This window comes from Protopterus annectens, chromosome 13.part0 (assembly GCF_019279795.1).
Source record: "Protopterus annectens isolate FY-2018-M chromosome 13.part0, PAN1.0, whole genome shotgun sequence".
Classification (NCBI taxonomy): Eukaryota; Metazoa; Chordata; order Ceratodontiformes; family Protopteridae; genus Protopterus; species Protopterus annectens.
The window spans coordinates 1,332,409,481-1,332,430,776 of NC_056747.1; the positions used below are offsets into that span (position 1 = coordinate 1,332,409,481).

The 21,296-nt window shown below is 39.3% G+C and overlaps 1 protein-coding gene across 1 annotated transcript in view; it reads left to right on the plus strand.

The window, feature by feature from the left end:
- The first annotated feature begins 13,070 nt into the window (after positions 1-13,070).
- The window catches only part of LOC122788286 (sodium channel protein type 4 subunit alpha-like), a 1,768,016-nt gene continuing 1,759,790 nt past the window's right edge, over positions 13,071-21,296 (plus strand). Inside the window, exon 1 of the mRNA XM_044055359.1 lies at positions 13,071-13,247. The gene's annotated coding sequence lies outside the window, so the exon portion shown is untranslated. The remainder of the gene's footprint in view (positions 13,248-21,296) is intronic.

Below are 21,296 nucleotides of genomic sequence, written 5' to 3' on the forward strand. Positions count from 1 at the left end.
AAGAAGAGCTAAACCCAAACATAAAACTACTGTTCAATCTCAGCCTTACTACAGGATATGTGCCCAAAGAGTGGCATACGGCAACAGTGGTCCCTCTCCATAAAGGTGGTGCCTCAACGGATCCTGGAAACTATCGCCCCATAAGCCTGACTAGCTTGGTCTGCAAAGCTATGGAAAGGATCATCATGGACCTCATAAATAAAGATATTGGGGACCTACAGACACTGGATCCTACCCAGTTCGGCTTTGTTAAGGGCAGATCCTGCCTCTTAAACCTGGTTGATTTCTTTGAAACAGTCACCAAGGCCATTGACGAGGGGAAGGTGGTCCACACAGCCTACCTGGACCTCGCAAAAGCCTTTGATACAATACCCCACTTGAGCATTATAGATAAGCTCACCAGATTAAATATAAACCCCTATGTCACTAGATGGATTGCAAACTGGCTCAAGGACAGAACCCACATGGTTAGAATTGCTGGAGCCATGTCAGACTCCAAACCAGTTACAAGTGGTGTCCCACAAGGCTCAGTCCTGGGACCTCTCTTGTTCGGTATATATTTCTCGGAGGTACAGGCCAACACTGAAAGACTGTGGCTGACCAAGTTTGCAGATGACTGCAAACTGGGCGCCATAATCGACTCTCCAGCCGACACAAGCATCCTCCAAAAGGGCCTCATAGAAACAGACAACTGGTGCCAGAGCCATGGCCTCAAGCTAAATGCCAAAAAGTGTATAGTTATCCCCTTTGGCAAAAACAAAGTGCCCACAAATTACCACATAGGTGGTAATCCATTAAGTACAGAAGAAGTCATTAGGGACCTGGGGACCCAAGTTGATAGCAATCTCTCATTTGACAACCACGTGGCCAAAGTGGTTAGAAAAACATTTTATATAGCCCACCTAATCATGAAGGGATTCACATCTAGATCAGGGGAGGTCATCGTGCCTCTTTACTCATCCCTCATCAGGCCCATAATTGAGTACAATGCCCCTTTTGGGATTTACCTTACCAGACACCTGCAGCAACTGGAAAGACCCCAAAAGTACCTCACCAAGAGGATCAAAGGGCTCAAACAGATGCCATACGCTGCCTGGTTAAAGAAACTCCAGCTCTACTCAGTGGCATACCGCCTGTTCAGAGGCGATCTGTGCCTGACGTATAAAGCCATGTCCAACCCGGAATTATTGGACATGCTGCACCTCAGAAAATCCAAATCCCATCGAGCTACGCTCGAGAGACTTGAACCTCAGCACTGAAATAAATAGGACATGCTGGAGGGACAGATTCATAACCCAGAGGCTCCCTTCACTCTGGAATAAAATCCCAGTCCAGGTTAGGCAGAGTCCCTCATTGACTCTCTTCAAGAGGAATCTTGATGAGTGGATGGGAGATCGTAGGTTTACCCCGGGTATCACTTCTGTGTCACTGTTAGACAGAGGCACAGTATACTAACCTCGAAAAAGGGCATAGCAAAATTAATTTAAAATGGGTGGTGAAAGCCAAACACATTCTGGCTAGGCTTATAAATGCCCTAGGGCAGATAGCCTAGTATGAACCTATGAACCTATGAACCCATACCATCAGGCTAGCCAATCAGGGTTCTACAATTCAGCACTATCATAGTCTTCTTTAGCCATGCCATGAGTGATACCTTCCTCTGCCTATTCACAGGGCCATTGTCAGAATTCGACTGGAATGCCAAACTGGACACCATAACAGGGTACTTGTACATGTTCCTGATGTGGTATGCCTCCCTTGAACAGGATGTCTCCAGCCATGACACTGTGAGCCATATGGTACACTTAGCTAGCATTCCACCAGTTGAAGCACTACTTCACCACAGGAGGATGTGATCATTGACTCCCCAACCTCATAGTCATGTGCATGGCTACCACACCCACACCTATGCCCTTACACTAATGTTAGTGTTTCTGTACCCTGTCACTATACCCCTACCCCACCTGTGTAAATGGTGATGACTGTGCCCTCTCCTATGCTGCCAACAATACTCTGACACTTGTGAGGCCTGCAAATTCCCTTGCATCTACCAAACATGCATTCTCAGTCCTTGCACCCTCAATTTAGGACTCACGCCCAAGTAGTATCTGTAACATACCACTTTTCAACAACTTCAGAACAAAACTGTTTGACTTCATAGGAAGGAGAACCAGCTGCACTGCCCTTAAACATCCTCCAGTAACTTAATTTGATCTGTTTGATACTCCAGCAGTTAACTTCTATCTCTATATCATTTAGACCCAGCTCTTACTTTACAACTTCTTAACGTTTTATTCACTAACCCTAATAGTTTATTTCTGTACTTCACTTCTTCGTCTGGTCCCCCCCAATATCTCACCTTCTACTTACCCAAAGAAACAATGTAGAAAGACATTTCACAAGAATCTTGCAACTTGTATATGCATGTATATTCACTTATTTTTGTATACTTTTCATGCTGACATTTCATTTGTAATAACTCTGTATATATAGTTTGAAACTAATCTCTGTTAACTTGTCTAAAATGTAAATACATCTCTTTTTCTATTGTGACTCCTAGGCTGTCTGAAATGAGTCCTTTTTGGATCAGTCCTCTAAGCAGGTAAACAAATACACAAACCATCTAAACAAACAAATATACATACACAGATAAATAAATAAAATATTTACAAATTGTTCCTAAATGCCTTTACATTGGTATCACTAAAAATCAAAGTGAAGTTACCTGCACGTAGGACTAATGGTACATTACCAGTGTTATTTGAAATGTTACTAGTAAACACTGTGAAAAGCACTCACACTGATATGATCTTAGTAACAATCCATTAGTTAGGCCATTTGGTAGGGAGCTTTTATTGCCACAATATCAATCTGGAGTATGAATCCAAATCTCCTTGAATCTGCTGTAATGCTTTTTCTTCAAATCATTTTTCTTTAAGACATTTTAAATGAAGTGAATGGGATGCTATATCAAAAGCATTAGCCATTATAAGATTAAGATGGTATGTAATCTATTGGCCGGGTACCTGCTGAAATTGTAAGCATGATAACTAAGACTGATGGAATAGTGGAAATAAAAGTGTGAAAATGTGGGAGCATATCCTAAGTCTTAGGGTGCAACACCTTGGAATATTCTCACTGCTCTTAAATGCACTGATCTCAGAATTATTACGTCTAAGTACTGATGTATGTGTGTGTGTGGGGGGGGGGGTACAAGGGGGAGACGTACCCTTGTAAAAATGTCTAAAAGGTACACCAGTGAGTTTCAGAATTCACTGCTTTTTTTCTTTCAGTCATAGGTTACATTTCATGGTGTCATAACTCCCATTATCAGATCTTGTGCTTCCAAAAGGGATGTATATTAGCCTAACTACTGCAGCGTTGCCATAGTAACCTAACTACTGTAGTGTTGCTGTAGCAGCCTAATTACTGCAGTGTGGGCTCCATAGCCAGCTCTAAATCCATGTTGTACCTTGGTAAGGATTTTGGAGTCTAAGTAGGTGTTCCATTACTTCTAGATGCCCCCTTATTCTGGTACCTTAGCCAGTGTACATAATATGTAAATGGGTCTGTAGGCTTGGACCTCACGGAGGTCAGCTCCCTTTGATATTAGTATTAGCTTGGTATTCTTCCAAAGATTAAGTTCTGTTCCTTGCAAAGCCATAAATTATTGAAAATTGCACTGGATATGCCAACCATCTGTTGCATGTAGAAAGGAGTTAGTAGAGGCCATATATATGGTGCTGTGGTTTCTGACTCTGCAATGTGCCTTATGGTTAAAGCAGCAGTTAGTTTAAAGCCAGATGTTAATACATCAACAACTGGTGTTGTAACATCAGCAAGTAGGGATCATCTACTGATATACCAGGTAAAGGTGACATATTCTGTGCTATTGTCTGAATGACAGTGGAGAAATTCTCTCTGATGGGATTAGCGCCTTCCATATGGGATGGCAAGGTAAATGGATTAACAGGAATGTCAGGTGTCTTTTATAGCAATCCAGTAGCACTCTTCAAGAACTATGCTGGTTGGTTGTCATTATGCTGTTGCATAGATGGTCAGTTTATTCAGCCTTATTTATTTTTGGCAGGCATGCCATAATACACAGTAACTGTTACTAAGAGTTTCATCACCCTTCTTTTAGTGAGTGGCCCATGTCCCACCCCCTTTACGTATGAATTTCCTAATTTCAGTTCTGATGTTCCTGAGTAATGTTTACATTTGTGCCTTAATGCTGACAAAGGTTGCTGCATCATGTAATGCTGCAGCTGTCTCAATATTGTCCAGTCAACATTATTTCTTTCTTTTTCTGTGTAATTTAAAAGTAAGTCATGTCATTTCTATATGGTTTTACTGAGATTTTTGGATGGTGCAGGGGCATATGCTTTCAGCATGCAAATGTCAATATGTGATTGCTTCAGTGTCCCTGAAATGAAAACTTCTCATATAGCGATAGCTGATCCTGTTTTTTTTTGTCCACTTTTGTGGTTGGCTGCTGTTATTACTTGCTGGAAGCTGAAGGCTGTGCATTGTGCAACCATTAATGCTTTTTTGTTGTCTATTCCGTGGCATAAAGAGGTCACCAAACAGGCCTATTTCATTTGGGTCATTCTGACACATGAGTATATGTAATGGTAGTAGTATTTCACCTTTATCTGGTTTGAAGCAGATACAGTCAATTATGAGAGCTTTTATCCCCCAGTATAACTGGAAATAGCAACTGCATCCAAACAGGAAATTTCTGTTTCTTGTGTGCTTGGTATTGTAGTGGATATGGACTAATACAGCTGCCATGTATGTTTCTTTGTCTTTGTCGTCTTCTCTGTACATTGCATAACTAAGTGAGTTTAGTTAGGTACTCCGGCTAGGGAACATAGTTTTATCAGATTCAGTCTTTTCAAGTCCTTTAATCTTGGACAACAAATGGATTAAACTGAGTGTAATTGTTTTACATGTTATTTGCATTGATATGAGGTTCAGTATGTATGGTTATACTTGTGCAGTGTGGATTTTTAGGGTTTGGGTGCCGGACACTGTTACATTTGTTGACAATGTTTACTTTGTGGACTACATATACAGTTTCAGTAATTTGCACAAAGAGACCAGTTTGCCCTTTCTACATAGTTTTGTGACCATGGAGTTGATACACTTAAGTAAGGTGGAGGTGGGGGTTGTCCTTGCTCCTCTGCAAACATGCTTGTTTCATTTTATTATAGGTTCATAGGTTCATACTAGGCTATCTACCTTAGGGCATTTATAAGCCTAGCCAGAATGTGTTTGGCTTTCGCCACCCATTTTAAATTTATTTTGCTATGCCCTTTTTTGAGGTTAGTATACTGTGCCTCTGTCTAACAGTGACACAGAAGTGATACCCGGGGTAAACCTACAATCTCCCATCCACTCATCAAGATTCCTCTTGAAGAGAGTCAATGAGGGACTCTGCCTAACCTGGACTGGGATTTTATTCCAGAGTGAAGGGAGCCTCTGGGTTATGAATCTGACCCTCCAGCATGTCCTATTTATTTCAGTGCTGAGGTTCAAGTCTCTCGAGCGCGTAGCTCGATGGGATTTGGATTTTCTGAGGTGCAGCATGTCCATTAATTCCGGATTGGACATGGCTTTATACGTCAGGCACAGATCGCCTCTGAACAGGTGGTATGCCACTGAGTAGAGCTGGAGTTTTTTTAACCGGGCAGCATATGGCATCTGTTTGAGTGATGATCAGGTCCAGTATGTTTTCCCCTCTTGTGGGAGTGGTAACAAGTTGTTCCATAGCATTTGAGTTTATAAATTCTAGGAACCTTTGGGCTAGGGTGTTGGAGCTAGAGTAATGCTCCCAGTCTATGTTTGGGTAGTTGAAGTCACCCAATATAATGGTGTTTGGAGAGACCTTCATATTTTCCAGTGTTCTCAGAAAGGCCGAGTGGGGTTCCTGGGTTTGGGAGGGAGGGACAGTGTTCACAGTATATTAATATTAGTTTTTCATTGACACTGACACACTGTTCCTGTGTTTGCTTTTTCATCATGAATCTGCCCAGCTGTAAGGCTATAACCATGTTTTGGACATTAACAGCATGTTAGGGTTTCATACAATACTTCATATATACACTTTCTCTACCATATTACCGAGGCTTCTTACATTAAGATGCACCATTTTCAGGCCAAATGCTTGTTTGACTACTGATTTTAGTGTTGTAATACACTGATGGTCATATTTTATGTCTTTGTTTAAAATTCAGTATCACCTGAAGAAAGGAAAAAAGAACATTTGATGAGTGTACCCAATATAATATATCCATAAGCAATGGCAGAGTAAATAGGTCAGTATGTTGAATGTCATGCTGAGTATTCGAATTCGGCATTATACTGTTTCCCCTGCACCTTAGTTATGTTCTGGTTTTCAGTTGTATGAATGCACTGCACAACACTGAACTTCACATTTTTGCAGGGGGACAAGCTGCCCTGCACCCCCCCCCCCAGTGGGGGGGTTATGCCCCCACACCCCCCCTGCAAATTATATATTCCAACTCCAAGATCGTACTACAGTGAAGAAAAGGATACATTTCCTAATCCACAGTGTACCGCAGTCTCTATTCGTAACATCGACCACATATCAGGGAATGCAGAGAAGCATTCAATCCACTGGACACTCGCAAACATGAAGGTCGGAAATATGGAATTCAGCCAACTCTAATTCGACATCCTGTGTTTGCCGAACCTTCATTCTTTATTTTGATAGTGTTGTCAGAACTGTATTTCTGTATAGTTTAACTGGTGAACATAACAATTTCTGTCTATGCTCTGAGCTCATGTCTATGTTTTAGCAGGGATATTTGTGTTCAGCAGTATTGTAAGCTTGACTGTAATTCATCATCATTACCATCATCATCATCAGCAGCTCCCTTCTTTTCTCATTTTCTACACGGGCTGACATTGTTGTCTCAACTGTTGCCACCTGTCTTAGTTCAGTGCCTCTCTCCTACCTTCTTTGCCATTCGTGCCTAACTGTCATAGGTGTTCTCTCATGCAGTTCATGCAGCCCTTGGTTGGACATCATCATTATTTTGCCTTCTTCCAGTCTCTTACCAAATTATCTTCTACCTTCCTGCTCATGTGACCAATCCAGAGTAATCTGCTCTCTTTGATATTCTCTTCGACCGTAGCTCCTTTGGCTTCGGCTCAGATGTCCTCATTTCTTTGTCTGTCCAATACCATGCATACCAGCAGTCATCTCAACGACTTCATTTTCATCACCTCAAGCTTCCTCAACTGCTCTGTCTTCACTGATCTAATTTCTATGGCATACAGAAGCAGTGGTCACACTACTGATTTGTGCACCTTGCTTTTCAGCTCCTTTGACATTCTTCTGTCACACACTACCCACCACACTCTGTGCTAATTGGCTGCAGAACCTTTGATTCTACCTCTGACCTCCTCATTCAGCCGTCCCTTCTCCTCAATCACCCCTCCCAGGTACTTGAAGTTGTTAACCCATTCCACTTTTTTTTCCTTCTGTCTCAGTCCAGCTTCTTCTGATTTCCACTATTTGCTGCCATGACTACTGACCTGTCTGTACTTAGGTTTACTGTATGTGTCTTCAGTTTTGCATTCTATTACCCATTCATTTGCTGAAGTTCCTGTTCAGAGTATGTTTGTAATGCTGCATAATCTACCTACAACAGTTTACTGATCTTTCCTCTCTGACCTGTTTGCTAACATAGTTCATGACCAATACGGACAGCAGTGGGGTCAGAGCCGAACCCTGATGCTCATGCACTCCCTCTAGGAATCCCACCCTGTGAATCAATGCACTGTTTGTACATATATCACTGGGTCCTTGTGCATAGCTTGCACTAATTCTCTCAGTGCAGGACTAGGAATGCCTGTTTGGACTCTTTCCTCCTCTGTGGCTTCTTCTCTAGTATCTGTCCCACTCCAGACATCATGTCTATTGTGCTGCATCCTGATCTGAATATGAAATGCGCGTCTCCCATCTTAATTTTTAATGTTCTGCTTATCCGTTTATTACTCGCCATCTCCAGCACATTCATGCAGTGTGACAGGGGTTTGACACCTCTATACTGCCCACAGCTGCAACTGTCCCCTTAATTCTGGTACAATGGCGCTAGAATGCTTATTCCACAATCATCTAGGCTATGACTTTCTCTCCATATGGCAATAAGTACCCTCAGGAGCTATTTATTCCCTACCAAACCCCAACATATTTTTCATAACTGTCATGTCCTCATCTGAGTCTACTGCTTACCCTGCCTTTATTTTCCTCAGTGCTATTCATACTTATTATAATGTCAGTTATTGGTCTGGGTTAGCACAGCTTCCATGGGGTTGTATTCATTTAGAAGCTGATGGAAATACACCTTCCATTTGTCTTTGATATCCTCTGGACTGGAGAGCAAGTTTTTTGTACCCTTTATGGATGGCATCTGATTACTATTGTCTTTTTCTTTCTGTCATTGCCTTGCAACCTTAAAGAGCTACTTTGTACCATCTGCTGAGTCACTTTCCAGAAGCTGTTAGAGTTTTTCCTGACACCTTGTCCTTTGCTATTGTAACTGCTTTATTAACCTCTTTAAAGCCGCAGTGGTGCAGCGGTTAGCGTTGTTGCCTGCCTTACAGCAAGAGGTTCTCCCGTTCGATTCTCGGCTGGAGCGCCTTCTGTGTGGAGTCTGCATGTCCTTCCCTGCAGTCGAGTGACGTTAAAGACATGCAGGTAGGTGTGAGCATGAATGGGCATGCCTTCATTGAAGGTTGGGTGTTGGGCTGGCAACTCGGCACCGTTAAAATCTACTGCCAATCATGAGCGGACTGGAGTTCTGCTGTGGCAACCCCTAACTGGGAAAAGCCGAAAGTCATTAGCCAACCAGTACTCCTTCTTAGCCTGATCTGACCTTTCCATCTCCCATTTCTTCCTGCTCTTCTTTCTTTTTTCACAATGTCCTAGATTTCTGCATTCCAGAGTCAGATTTCCTTATGTACCTTTTTGTCACACCTGGCTCAGATGCACATCTGTTCTGCAGTCCTCACACACGCTGTTTTCAGGTGCTGCCATTCTTCTTTAACATCACCTATTTTCTCTTAGTTCTGATGTGCTACAGCCCTGACTATTTCCTTGAACTCTTATGGTTTTACTCCAGTCAATTTCCAGGTTTTCAGCCTTGTCTCTGATGGCCTTATTTTATTCCCTAACCACTGCTTGTGGCTGATTGCAGCTACTAGTGGTTTATGCTAGTGGCCTAGAGTTTCTTTGTAGATGGCCTTGCAATCTTCGATTTCAGCCCAAAGCCCTTTCATTACTAGGAGAAAAACTACCTGAGCTGCAAGTTGGCCTATCTTGTACATGATCTTGTGACTGTCTATCTTGCTGAACCATGTGCTAGCCACCAAGAAGCCATTTGCCAGTTAGAAACCTAGAATGCCTTCATCTTCTTTATTCTTGTTGCTAAGCCCAAGTGGACCTTGGTAGTCATCATAGCTTGCTCTGTCTGTCATGATATTAGTATTTGCCCATTATTAAACCAACTCATTTTGTCCACTTTTTCCAGGAGGTCCTGCAACTGCTGCCTGAATGTCCTTTTTTTCTCATCCTCACAACCCTGCTGTAGGGCCCAGGCTGAGACTGTGAATACAGCCCTACTTTTACACTGGGGTCTGACCTCTGTGAGTCCATAACTAATTTTGATGACATCTTTGACTGTCTTCAGAAGACTCTTTTACCACACACAATTCACACATCGTTTCTAGTCTCTTCTCCCCCGAGTTATAGGCTCTGGCTCCCAAGTCAAGTGATTTTGTTGCACTGCCTTTCCACCATGTCTCCTGGACACCCAGACTATCCGGTCTCTTCTTCACCCTCATTTCATCCACTTCCAAGCTACATCCTGTCAGTGAATCTTTATTAAATGTAGAAATCCTTAGCTCCTTTTTGACAAGTTGATTATTTTGTTATCTGGCTTTCACTCAACAGAGCTATCTCAGGTAACCCATGCTGGAAAACTAGATACCAGCAAAATAGAACCGTACTGAACCAGGGCTCTGTGCTTTATGTCAGGCACATACTCACCTATAGGGGGATGTAGACCCCTTCCACCACTAGCATGGATCCCTGGCATGGGTCATATCCTAAACCTACTTAGCACCAGCAAATACCCACACCCATTTTGATGACATTAGTCAATATTACCAAATCATCAGGTATTACAGCAAGCGGCTAGCAAACACACAGCATGCAGTCTGTGGTGTATGCTCCTCTACCCAGAGGGCGCTGCATCCCAATGTTGATGCCTAAAGTGGCTGATCTACATGACTCTTCTCCTTATACGCACCACTTAGAGTATGTGCTGCTGCCCCACAGCTCCTTTTAGTTTTGACTGTGCTTTGTTAGCATATTTCTCAGGTTCAACCAGGAAGGCTGAGGTTGAACTCAGTGCCTTCTTCCTTGAGGTAGTAACATTTGGGAGCTGAAAAGAACCCCCCACATAAGCAGAGAGAGCATGCATGACAGGATGCCAGTATCAAACCTTGTACCTTATGTCAGTGAGGCAAAGACCTTAGCCATTATACCACCATGACTGCAATTATTATTTTGCATGTATTCTGCTAGAAAATCAATATTTATGTTCAAGCATATGAACAACGTGAGTGCAATAATCAGAATGTTTGGCTAGTTACACTCATATATCTATTGATATAGCAAGACATTGCAATATACAGTCACTGACACATCACCCCTTGGCATGGCACCAGTTCTCACCATTACACAGAAAAAAAACTCAAGTCTCTTAAGGTATCAGAAAATGATCTCAGTCCCCACATCAAACATAAAGTGCTACTTCTTACAAGGAGTCATTGGCCAATTTTCAGTGTACAGAAGGAGCTCTCCCAATCAACTTACACAGCAATGGAATAAATACCTGATACAGAACATTATTATTTTTCCAGTTATTTGCAATTGCATACCTGCATTTACTGATATATGTTTCTCTGTTTAACATGTCAGTACCACAAAAACTGCAAAAAGAGTTAGTATTTGAAATACAGAATATTTCCAGGGTCTATATTATATCATCGAATGCTTAAAAAAGCGAACAATGAATAATCAACCCCATGTCAGTGAAAGCTTACAATCTCGAAAGCTCAGAACAGCAATTTTTTCCAAGGGAAAAAAAAATCGCTGTTCCAAAAAAAAAAAAAAAGAAAAAAGAAAAAAAAAATTGAAAGAATACATAAAGTGGGAGCTCCCCCCCCCTCACCCTCCCTACTTAAATATACCAAATCCGAGATTGCACTACAGTGCTGAAAACGGCAAAGTAATGGAAGCAGCCAAGCAAATTCTTTCCCTGGGAAAGAATTTGCTTAAAAGCCACTTTGCTATTTTGCCTTTTCGTTGTTTTAAGTTCTACCAAGATGCATTCGATAGAATGCATCTTCGGTCATCTAATAGGAACCCCATTTTCAGACCTGTTCGGCCTTTTTCTTAAAGAACATGGAGCTTCCTTGGGGAGGCTGGCCTCAAGATTTTACAAAGGCATGTGATATAGAAAGAGAGGTTCAGTCCTACTTAAGATGAGCCATTCTGTTTGCTCTCAAATGTTTGTTGTTGGCAGTGATGTACCTATACTTATACAGCCTGCATGGCATTTACACAAATTTCATGCTGCACAAATCTCATGGGCGTATTCTGCAGCTCATGATAACTTTACTCTACATTGTTGCTTCACTGTTAGTGCAAAACATGAATCTAGCATGCTGTGCTTACAGAACAGTAACTACAGTGCAAATAGTAATAGGTAAGTACTAAACTAACTGCCCTTAGGGGGCCATTTTAAGGCTAGACAATTTCTCCTTTCAAAGATGAGAATCAAACCCTGGACTTTGTGCCTGTGAGCTAAACACCTTGACCATTATGCCATTCCCCCAACCTTAATTAGCTCACCTGTCTTCTGACTATGAACCCAGTGCACTTACACCTAATGCCGCAGGAAAACCTGATGATAATGTGGAGACAGAGAAAAGGTGAAACTATAATTTGTTCCAAAAGCTCTCCGACTCCAAATACCCACCAAAACCAAAATAAAGAAAAAAGTCCGCTGATCAGCACAATAAAGGTGTATCCTCCAATAAGGTCCAAAAAACGATACCCTAGCAGCAGGTTGTAGAAAGGCAGAGACAATTTAGGTACTTCCACTCCCTGTTGTTGATTCAGACTCCATTGCCACCTATAATTTGTTTCCATTTGTAACAGTATTTATTCAGTAAACAAACATTACAGCCAGTCCATTTTTTACCTCCACAATGTAAAAAAAAATGTAAAAAAAAAAAAGTTTTGTTTTTTTCCCAAAATGTTCTCATAATTAAAGTTGTACTCTCATAGCAAGGATGACGAAGCTGGAAAATTTGGTTTTCACTTTCTCCCTTAGGATATGTTATTAGCACCACTAAACTTTTTGAAACCAGTTGGTTTCTTCGTGAAATAATATTCTCCTGTGACATCTTCAAAGTAGGGTTTATATGCTCATAAAATCACAGCTTGGGTTAGGGTCGTAATGTAGGAGGAGCTAGAGGTGACCTGACAACATATTAGAAGACATGCTATTCCTTCTTTTCTCAGAAGTCACTAATTAGACTGATTGCCAGATGAATTCTGGACATACTGTCCAAGTGAAGCAGTCAGTATTGCTGTACTTTCCAGGTTTTCCAGTGTGAGTTAGAGCAAAACTAACAAACAGCTGCATTGTAGAATGTCAGTCTTCACATTTCACATTTATTGAAAATGCCCCAAAACATGTTGACCCAGTCACTGATTTCACAGAGATGGGTGGGGGGGGGGGGGGGTCATTATTTATTTTACATAAAGGCATGCTTAAATTTCCAGTTAACTCCTGCATTTCCTGAGCTGGTTCATACACTGCATATTAGTTGGAAGAAGACGTATTTTTGTTGCTAAACTACTCAGACTGAAGTCCTGATTCTAAGGAGGGTACTTGATCCCTGACAGTGAGATGAGTTTCTCAGTGTCAGAGAGGGAGGCACTACCTAAAGCAACTCTGGTTTCAAGTCAAGACAGTTGGACGTCAGCAACAGCAGCAACAGCTGTCCTGGGAACTGGCTCAGTAACCCTGACTCTTCACAGCCCAGAAAAGCAAGGAAAGTGCTGGCTTCACACTTTAAACTAACAGACAGAAGCAAACGGCTTCTGCTTGGACTTTAAAGGCATTTCCCATTAAACGGTAAGTCCTGTTTTATCAGAGTGCTTACCTAAATATTTCAGTTGTTAAATAGTCCACACTGCTGTTTTTGCTGGGGGGGGGGGGGGGTATGATTTCTGGGATTGAGACGTTACAAGTGGAGTGGATTTGTGTAAAGGGCTTGTGACCTGAGTGTGGAAACGGGCATATACTGTTCTGTAACACATAAGGAAGACTCCAGCTAGATTTGGCAAGACAGGCAATCTCTGAGCGTGGAATATTGAATTTTGGTTTGAAAAGGTACAGGTTTAATAGAACGGGAATGGGACAGTATTTCTAAAGCATAGAAGGTAGATGCCATCTGTCCAATTAGATTTGTTTTGTCCTGTTATCAAATGGCAGAAAAGTTTGAAAAAGTTTGTTCACCATTTAATTATAAAGCATCCAACTTGTTTATTTCTACACAGCCCTTGTGGAAAATGCCTTAGCCTAAGTGATATGCACTTTCTGAATTTAGTAAAATAGCAATTTGCAAATTGGCACACTATGTCATATGACATAGATTTAAAAATATATTTTTTGTAACTACTAAAGACAGTTTAATGAACTCATGACCATCACTATGTAATTTATGTGAGAGCTTTTTCAATAATCCAGGTTTCTTAGTGAAGAAAAGCTGCAGAGCTAAATATCAACGTGAAATCATAACAAATGTCTCATTTGGTCCCGGATTACTAGACTTCTCACAAAAATGATAAGTCCTCTGTTTGATCTCAGCCTAGTTGTTTTCTTATGTTATTTTCTCCCTTAAGGCAAGTCCTGGAAGGCATTTGGGTGTTGAGACTGCAGCTTCTAGTAGTCCAATCAATTGGGAGCCAAGGAAATTTGATTCAATATCAGCGTTGGGGGTTGGGGGTGGGGAGTTTCACCTGAAAACATTTACAGTAACGTGGTAAAATCAGTAACATGTATCAATGCATCCCATTTGCCTATTAGATAAGTGCACATTTTTGAAAATTGTGGATAAAGTAATGTTGTAGAGTGGGACAGAATTCTACCTAAAGAATGCCAGCTTTACCTTTTGCAAAGTTCAGATTGAAATGAAAGCTCTGCTGCTGGCTTCTGGCCTAATAGTGTGTGTGTGTGTGTGTGTGTGTGTGTGTGTGTGTGTGTGTGTGTGTGTGTGTGTGTGTGTGTGTGCGTGTGCGTGTGTGCGTGTGTGCGTGTGTGCGTGTGTGTGTGTGCGTGTGTGTAGTGGGGATAGTACTTTACCATAGAAAAGGCTTTGCTAATACTAATGAAAGGGTATACGATTTACTGCTTACAAGTGGTAGGATCTTCAGGTTTTTTCTGTGATGTTATATTTAATGTATCTGTATGAAGCCATGCACCTGTCAGTACCATATATGTAGCTAATAGTGGTCCACACATATGCATGCTTTTTTGCTTCTTAAACCAGCTCAGCATTCATTTTCACACTTTATTCTATTTGCATGTTATTTTACAGATGTGTACAGCATCTATCTAGGCACAATTAATAAAGGCAAATACATGAGCTAAAACTCCCTTAAAATGCTTTATATATAATAAGAGAATAGCAGCATGGGCCAATTTCAGGCTAGGTTAGATCAGGAAGAAAGCCCATTCTCTGCAATGTGGTAGTGATAAGAGAAATGTTAACCTATTCTGGATTTAGATTAATCAGTCCACCAAGAAGAAAAAACAGCGCCTCTGGATCAGTTTATATTCCACTTCCTAGTCTCAACTATGGAAATGCAGTAAATGTTAACAGAATCATCTGGTCATTAAGGCACACCAGTCTGTAGTAGCTGAAATGCCCTATTCGTACCACTATATACACAGAAGTGCAGGACAAAGGTGTCTTGAGTCAGTGCATGTTCATTTTATATTCACAATGCCACAATGAAAGGAATTGTGTCATCTGTCTGCCTATATATCTGTCTGTCTATCTATCTATTGTTTTCGTAGATATGTGCGCTCACCACAATTGCCATTTTTTCAGACTGGATGTCATGAGTCACAATATTTGTAATCTAAAGTAATTAGTTACATAAAATATTAGAATACATATGCACAGATGCAATCATAGTACGGACATAAGTAAGGTTATATCTGCCATGATATGACTGCAAATTAAAACTGAGATTTATAACTTTTAGAGTCCTGTAGCCCATGGATTTAATTCAGTCTGCGTATATTATTGATGACAGAAATGCTGTTTGAAGATTTTAGTTTCTTTTTGACTTCTCATTTTTCAATTTGCTGCCATCCAACTATTAGTACATCAGTGATAATATTTTATTAATTTGTTTGTTTTATGTTTTAACTTGCTTGGGTAGGTGGAATGAAGCCAAATGATCCATTTTCTGCTGCGTACATACATATATTTGTTTTATTTATTTACCCAGGGTAGAGTTTTAATTACAGTAGTCCAATGTCAGGTTCCACTGAGGAAAGTATAGCTGCAACATGTGAAAAAAAAACACAAAAACAACTGAACATAGATGAATGATGGAGTTTTGATAAATCAGAGTATGGTATAATAAAAGCACAGAAATAACTAAATGTAGATGAATAACATAGTTTGGATAAATCACAGTATGGTATAATAAAAGCTATATAAATTAGAATATATTTGTGTCTAAACAGTATGATCATAGTATAATATTTGCAATTTAGATGTCAGATGTCAAGTAGCAGGTATTAATGTGGCTTCATTATTCTATCATTGATAAAAAGAGAAAAAAAGTAGAGGGTGGGAATAAATTATAAAACAATTACAATTTAAGCAGAATATATCTTGACAGAAAGGTAATGCAATTCTCAATAGGAATACACACGTACATAAGCTGATTTCTATTAATTCTATGTTTTGCAATTAAAATAGTTGTAAGCATCAAATTAATAATTATAACTCCGTGTATAACATATGGTTTTCATATTATTTTTAAAATAAAGTGCTGTGAGTGTAAAACATGATGTTAAATATTTTATCTGACCAACACAGATGTTATAATGTATATAATTCAGATGGCGTGGTGGTGCAGCGGTAGCATTGTCACCTCACATCAAAAAGGTTCTCTGGTTCAATTCTCAGCTGGGGAGCCTTCTGTGTGAAGTCTGCATGTTCTCCCTGCATTTGTGTGAGTTTCTTCTAGGTGCTCTGGTTTCCTTCCCACAGTACAAAGACACATGTCTAAAGTGTTTCTCCCTGGGCCTCTGCTGAAAATTGGCTTTGTTCCAAGCAAAACTCTGCCAATAAATAATTGATTTAGCCTAGTTCAAGCTATAATAACTGTGCACAGGTAGCCAGAACACTTGAGCTAGTCCTGTGGTAACTTTGCTACTCCAGTAAAAACCATTGCTTCATTGTCTGGTTTCATATTTTTCAGATATTGTCTTAATCAGATTTTTTTACTGTTATTGTCAATATTTTTTCTTTTAATATTGCTATAGTGTACTGGTATTGTTGTGCTACTGTTTATATTATGAAGGCCATGCAGTTCAGTTGGATCTCTCAGGTGTATCTAGATTTTAAATGTCACTGTTAAAAACTGAGTTTCAGACTTCATATCATTCAGAAAATGTATGCTAGTGCAAAACCTTTGTCCCCCCTTCCCCCGAGTGCAGTTATTGTACTGCATCACATGCGGTCAAAGTTCATCTTAGTTTATAGGATGCATGTGTAGACAGCAGAATGAAGATTTAAAAAACTTAAGCTGGAGCTGGGTATCATTCCAGCAGTATTCATTCTGTCTTCAAGCTAAATTATATTTTTACAAGCATCCACATTAAGCTGGACAACAGTAGGTTTGGAAAAATACATACATTCATGAATGCTACTGAAACTGAAGCAGTATTGTTTGTGGGTAATAAAACTGTCAAGTCTGCCTTCCATAATAAAGGTTGCCATACTGAAAGATCTCTTAGTTCAGATACATGGGATCTGGTCAACTCGGCTTTATATACTATGTTAAACATGGTAACACAGCTACCTGTCTGACAGGCAACAGGCAGTTAAATGGGAGGAGATTGTTTAATCTTTCTTACCAGTTTCAGTAGGCATACAAGAATGATTCATCTCAGGTCCTCCATTATTTAATATGTTCACCAGCAAACTTCATTCAGCCAGCAAACAAGCAACACTAGTGCAGTAGTATGTAGACAGCTCCACTCTGGTTTCACCTGCACCAACGCCAGACACACTACAAAAACAAAAAAAGAAAAACCACCAAGAAATCAAGGAATTCATCTTAGCACAGCAAACTGGCCACAAAACTAATAAACTCACCTCCTCCTCAATCCTAACAAAACCAAAATAATGTTATTAACTCCCAAACTCTCCTTATTGTGAAACACTCATTCGATATCACCACAAAAATATTACTGCCGTTAGAGTTAGTATTGCAAAGCAAGTCACTAGGAACAATAATCAATGATGATTTGAAGTTAGTTCAGCATAATTCTGATTGTTAAAAAAACACATAAAAAACTTGCTTCTCTGTACATATCCAAACCGTACCTAATTCTAAAGCCAAGAAATCAACTAACATCATACCTACTTTCTTCACTTCTTTGTTAATGTTATATATTCACAAACTGTAAAATTACCCTCACAAAGACCTAGAATGTTGTTATAACAAAATTGTAAGGTTTACTGCTAATCTACCTTCTTACTACCATCACTGCATAGCACTCAGACAAACTGGTTAGCGCTTACGCAACACCTTACCTACACACAGTTACTGACCAGGGATTAATTAATACACAAACCAGACAAATGTCTATCTCTGAAAAATATCATGCAAAAATGTAACAACAGGTAGAGACCAACGCTCTCCAAATAAATACTTGCTATCTGCGACAAAATCTGTTACCACTAAGCATGTGGCCAAATTATGAAATTGTATCTCTCTAAACCTTTAGCAGATAGACAGCCTGGCTACCTTCAAGGCCCAACTTAAATAATGCATAAACAACTCTTGGCGATGTTCTGTCATATTCCAAACTACCCACAGCCAAAACCATTGCACACAATTTCTTATTCTGTCTCCTCACCATCATACTGTACAGGAGTACTGTTTCTGCTTCCCTATATGATGCTCTTGAGAAATTTGAGTCAAGTTATGTACTGCAAAATCTGCTGATGTTTACCACTAATGTACCCATCGCTACTTTTCTAAGACGTTAAGATGACCTACCCTTAAGCTTAAGGCTCCAATTCGAGCACTGCAGTACATGCCTGGAAAGTTGCATCTCGATTCTACTGCAGATACAGTAGGGGCTATGTCCAGGTGTAACACTTATCGAGACCTTACAAGTGCAGGTCACATCTTGCACTCTGTGCCTGAAACAAAATTAAGAACTGATGACGTAGCCTTCTGTGCTGCTGAAATTCTAACCTGGAACAGGCTGATAACTGATTTTCAGTGAACCTTCACAGGCCAGCTAAGGAGTCATCACATGTCATGACTTTACACTCATTTTTAGTTACCCACAATACTAGTGAGGTAAGAGTTAAAACATCAATGCATTATAATAGTACTGTAAATATCAATTCATTAGAATATTCTATTCTGATATTTACTTTATACTTTTTTGCACCTTTCAATGCTGTATTTACTGCAGCTAAGTAAATATATGTTTTTGATTTTTATTTCTCTTTCCTGTTGAATGTTATGGAGATGACTTCCTTGCATTCCCCTAGAGGAAAGATTTCAGACCCAGGAGTTGTTTTGCCGCAAAAATTAAGGAATGAAAAGGAGCAATCCTAAAACTGTATAGGCTATTTTAAATTGTTGAATTGTTGTGATTGTTTAAGCTTGAACAATAACAAAACTTATTTGGAATAAAAACAGTACAGGCCTTCAAATCCTCAAATTATGTACTGCGGTTTTAGCACCACATCAAGTTACTATAGTTTTATGTCAATAGAAGTTTGGTAGGAAAAATTACAGAATAAAACATATTTTTTAATTTACATAGCAGGTGCACTTTAAAAATAAATAGAACCTATAGATTAATGTAATGTGCAATTCAGTTTATTTTTTAAATAATCTGTTTTAGAAAACTTTCTGTATTTAGTGGTAGTAAAAATGAAAGCAGTCAACTATAAATTGTTCCACAACTCCACTGATCTGCCTTTCAGTTTGACTTCCAGTCTCATTGATGGAAAATACCAGGTTTTACCTCTCAAATTGAGTAAAGTATACTTCAATAGGATATAAAGCATTCCCATCATGCAATAGGAAGAACCATCAGTTTTGCCATACGACATCAGTGTACACAATTCAAAATAGTAAAGTTAAGAAAAACAAAACACATGAATCAGCACAACATGAAAAACTAATAAAACACATATAATTTTGAAAAATAACAAAAGGAAACCATACCTAACACAAAAACAATAAATAGATAAATAAATATTTCCATCACAAGGTCATCATTAGGTTAACTGTGTTGTGTGAGGTCACATCTATGTAAAACACCACTGAGCCAAATCAGATGAAAGCATCATCCTATATAGGCATTGTTAAGGTGACAATGCATAAAAATAAATAGTTCATCCACTGAAATGGAAATATAAACATGAGAAAAAAATACAGTAAAGATTCATCATACATTTCAGCATGGTAAAAAATGCTTTAAAACATCAGTGGGATAGAGAAAACACAAAATAAAACTACCTCACAAATATCACTTTGTAATATCATTCATTTTATTAAGGCCAAAGGATATATCTTGTATAGATCCCAGAAAACTAACATGCTCTAGAAATATATTGAATGTCTCCCTATCCAGGGCTTGAGAATTTTTAGCCTCACAGACCTAAATTCAGTTTTAAACTATCATGTGTTCTTATAATGTTCATTAATACATACTTTAACCTCTTATATCTGACCTATATAAAAAGTAAACTCATGCAAGCAGCTAAATAAATCAGTGAAGGAGTATTCCATGTTATAAAACGTCTGGCTGAAAACGTTTAAGAGCACCAACCTGTTTGTAAAATAACCAAGTATATCTTGTGAGATTTCGACTGTTGATTGAAATAATTTATTATTGAAAAGTTCCTTTAAATGTGCGCAGTTGCTTAGCTAATGTTACGAGTACATTTACTGACTTTTCAAAAAAATAAGTAAATAAAAAAGATTTGTATCACAATTATCCTCCTATTTTTTCCAAACTTTTCAGTTCTCAAAATACGAGTCTACGTCTATAAGTCTGAGTATGTGTTTGATATGAATGACTATGAGAATATCTTCAAGAAACAAAAACAAATATGTTTGCAATGTAAGAAACTACAGAAATAACCATGTTTTAATTGGTACTCACTTAGAAGAGAAGCCATTTTAATTACAAGATACAGCTTAAATCTATCCTTAAAACCTTCGTCCCATCTCTAGTGATGATTCACGTTACATCTCAAATTTTATGAAACTGATACCTATAACCTTGGTGCTATAAATCTTTTTTTTTTTTTTTAAATTTATACAGCTTTCAAATAATTGCTTTTAATGAATATTACAGAACAGAAGTCCAAAGTTTGCTGGTCAGAAAGAAAATTCTGCACAAGCCATTTCAAAAAAGAATATCTCAGACCTTAAATATTACACCATAAGCTGGGGGACTCCCACACATATCGGTACTGTGGTCTCCATGCACTGGAGCACTTAGATCTCACTGGCCGGAGCAGTCACTTTTGTTACTCTCTACTCATGATTGCATGCAGTATTTCTGCTTTGCTCTAGCAAGCACCGGCATGCCATAATATCTTTATCAAAGTGAATTCATTAATATTTTCGCACACATTTTGAAATCATAGCTAGCATTCTAATTATTGACAGAAGTCACAAGCAACTTGATGTTTCAAAAATCTTTGCTACAGAAGAAAAGAAATGTAGAGGGTATGTCTTGGGGTTTCACGAGTGTAAGAACGACTGAACAACAAAAACCACAAGCTGTACCAATAAGAAATGAGATTCCCTGGATGGGGAGAACATGATTCAATGAGACAGAAATGCTGATTCAGGACTGACATGAGACTGCATTGTTTCTTGGGGGAGACAG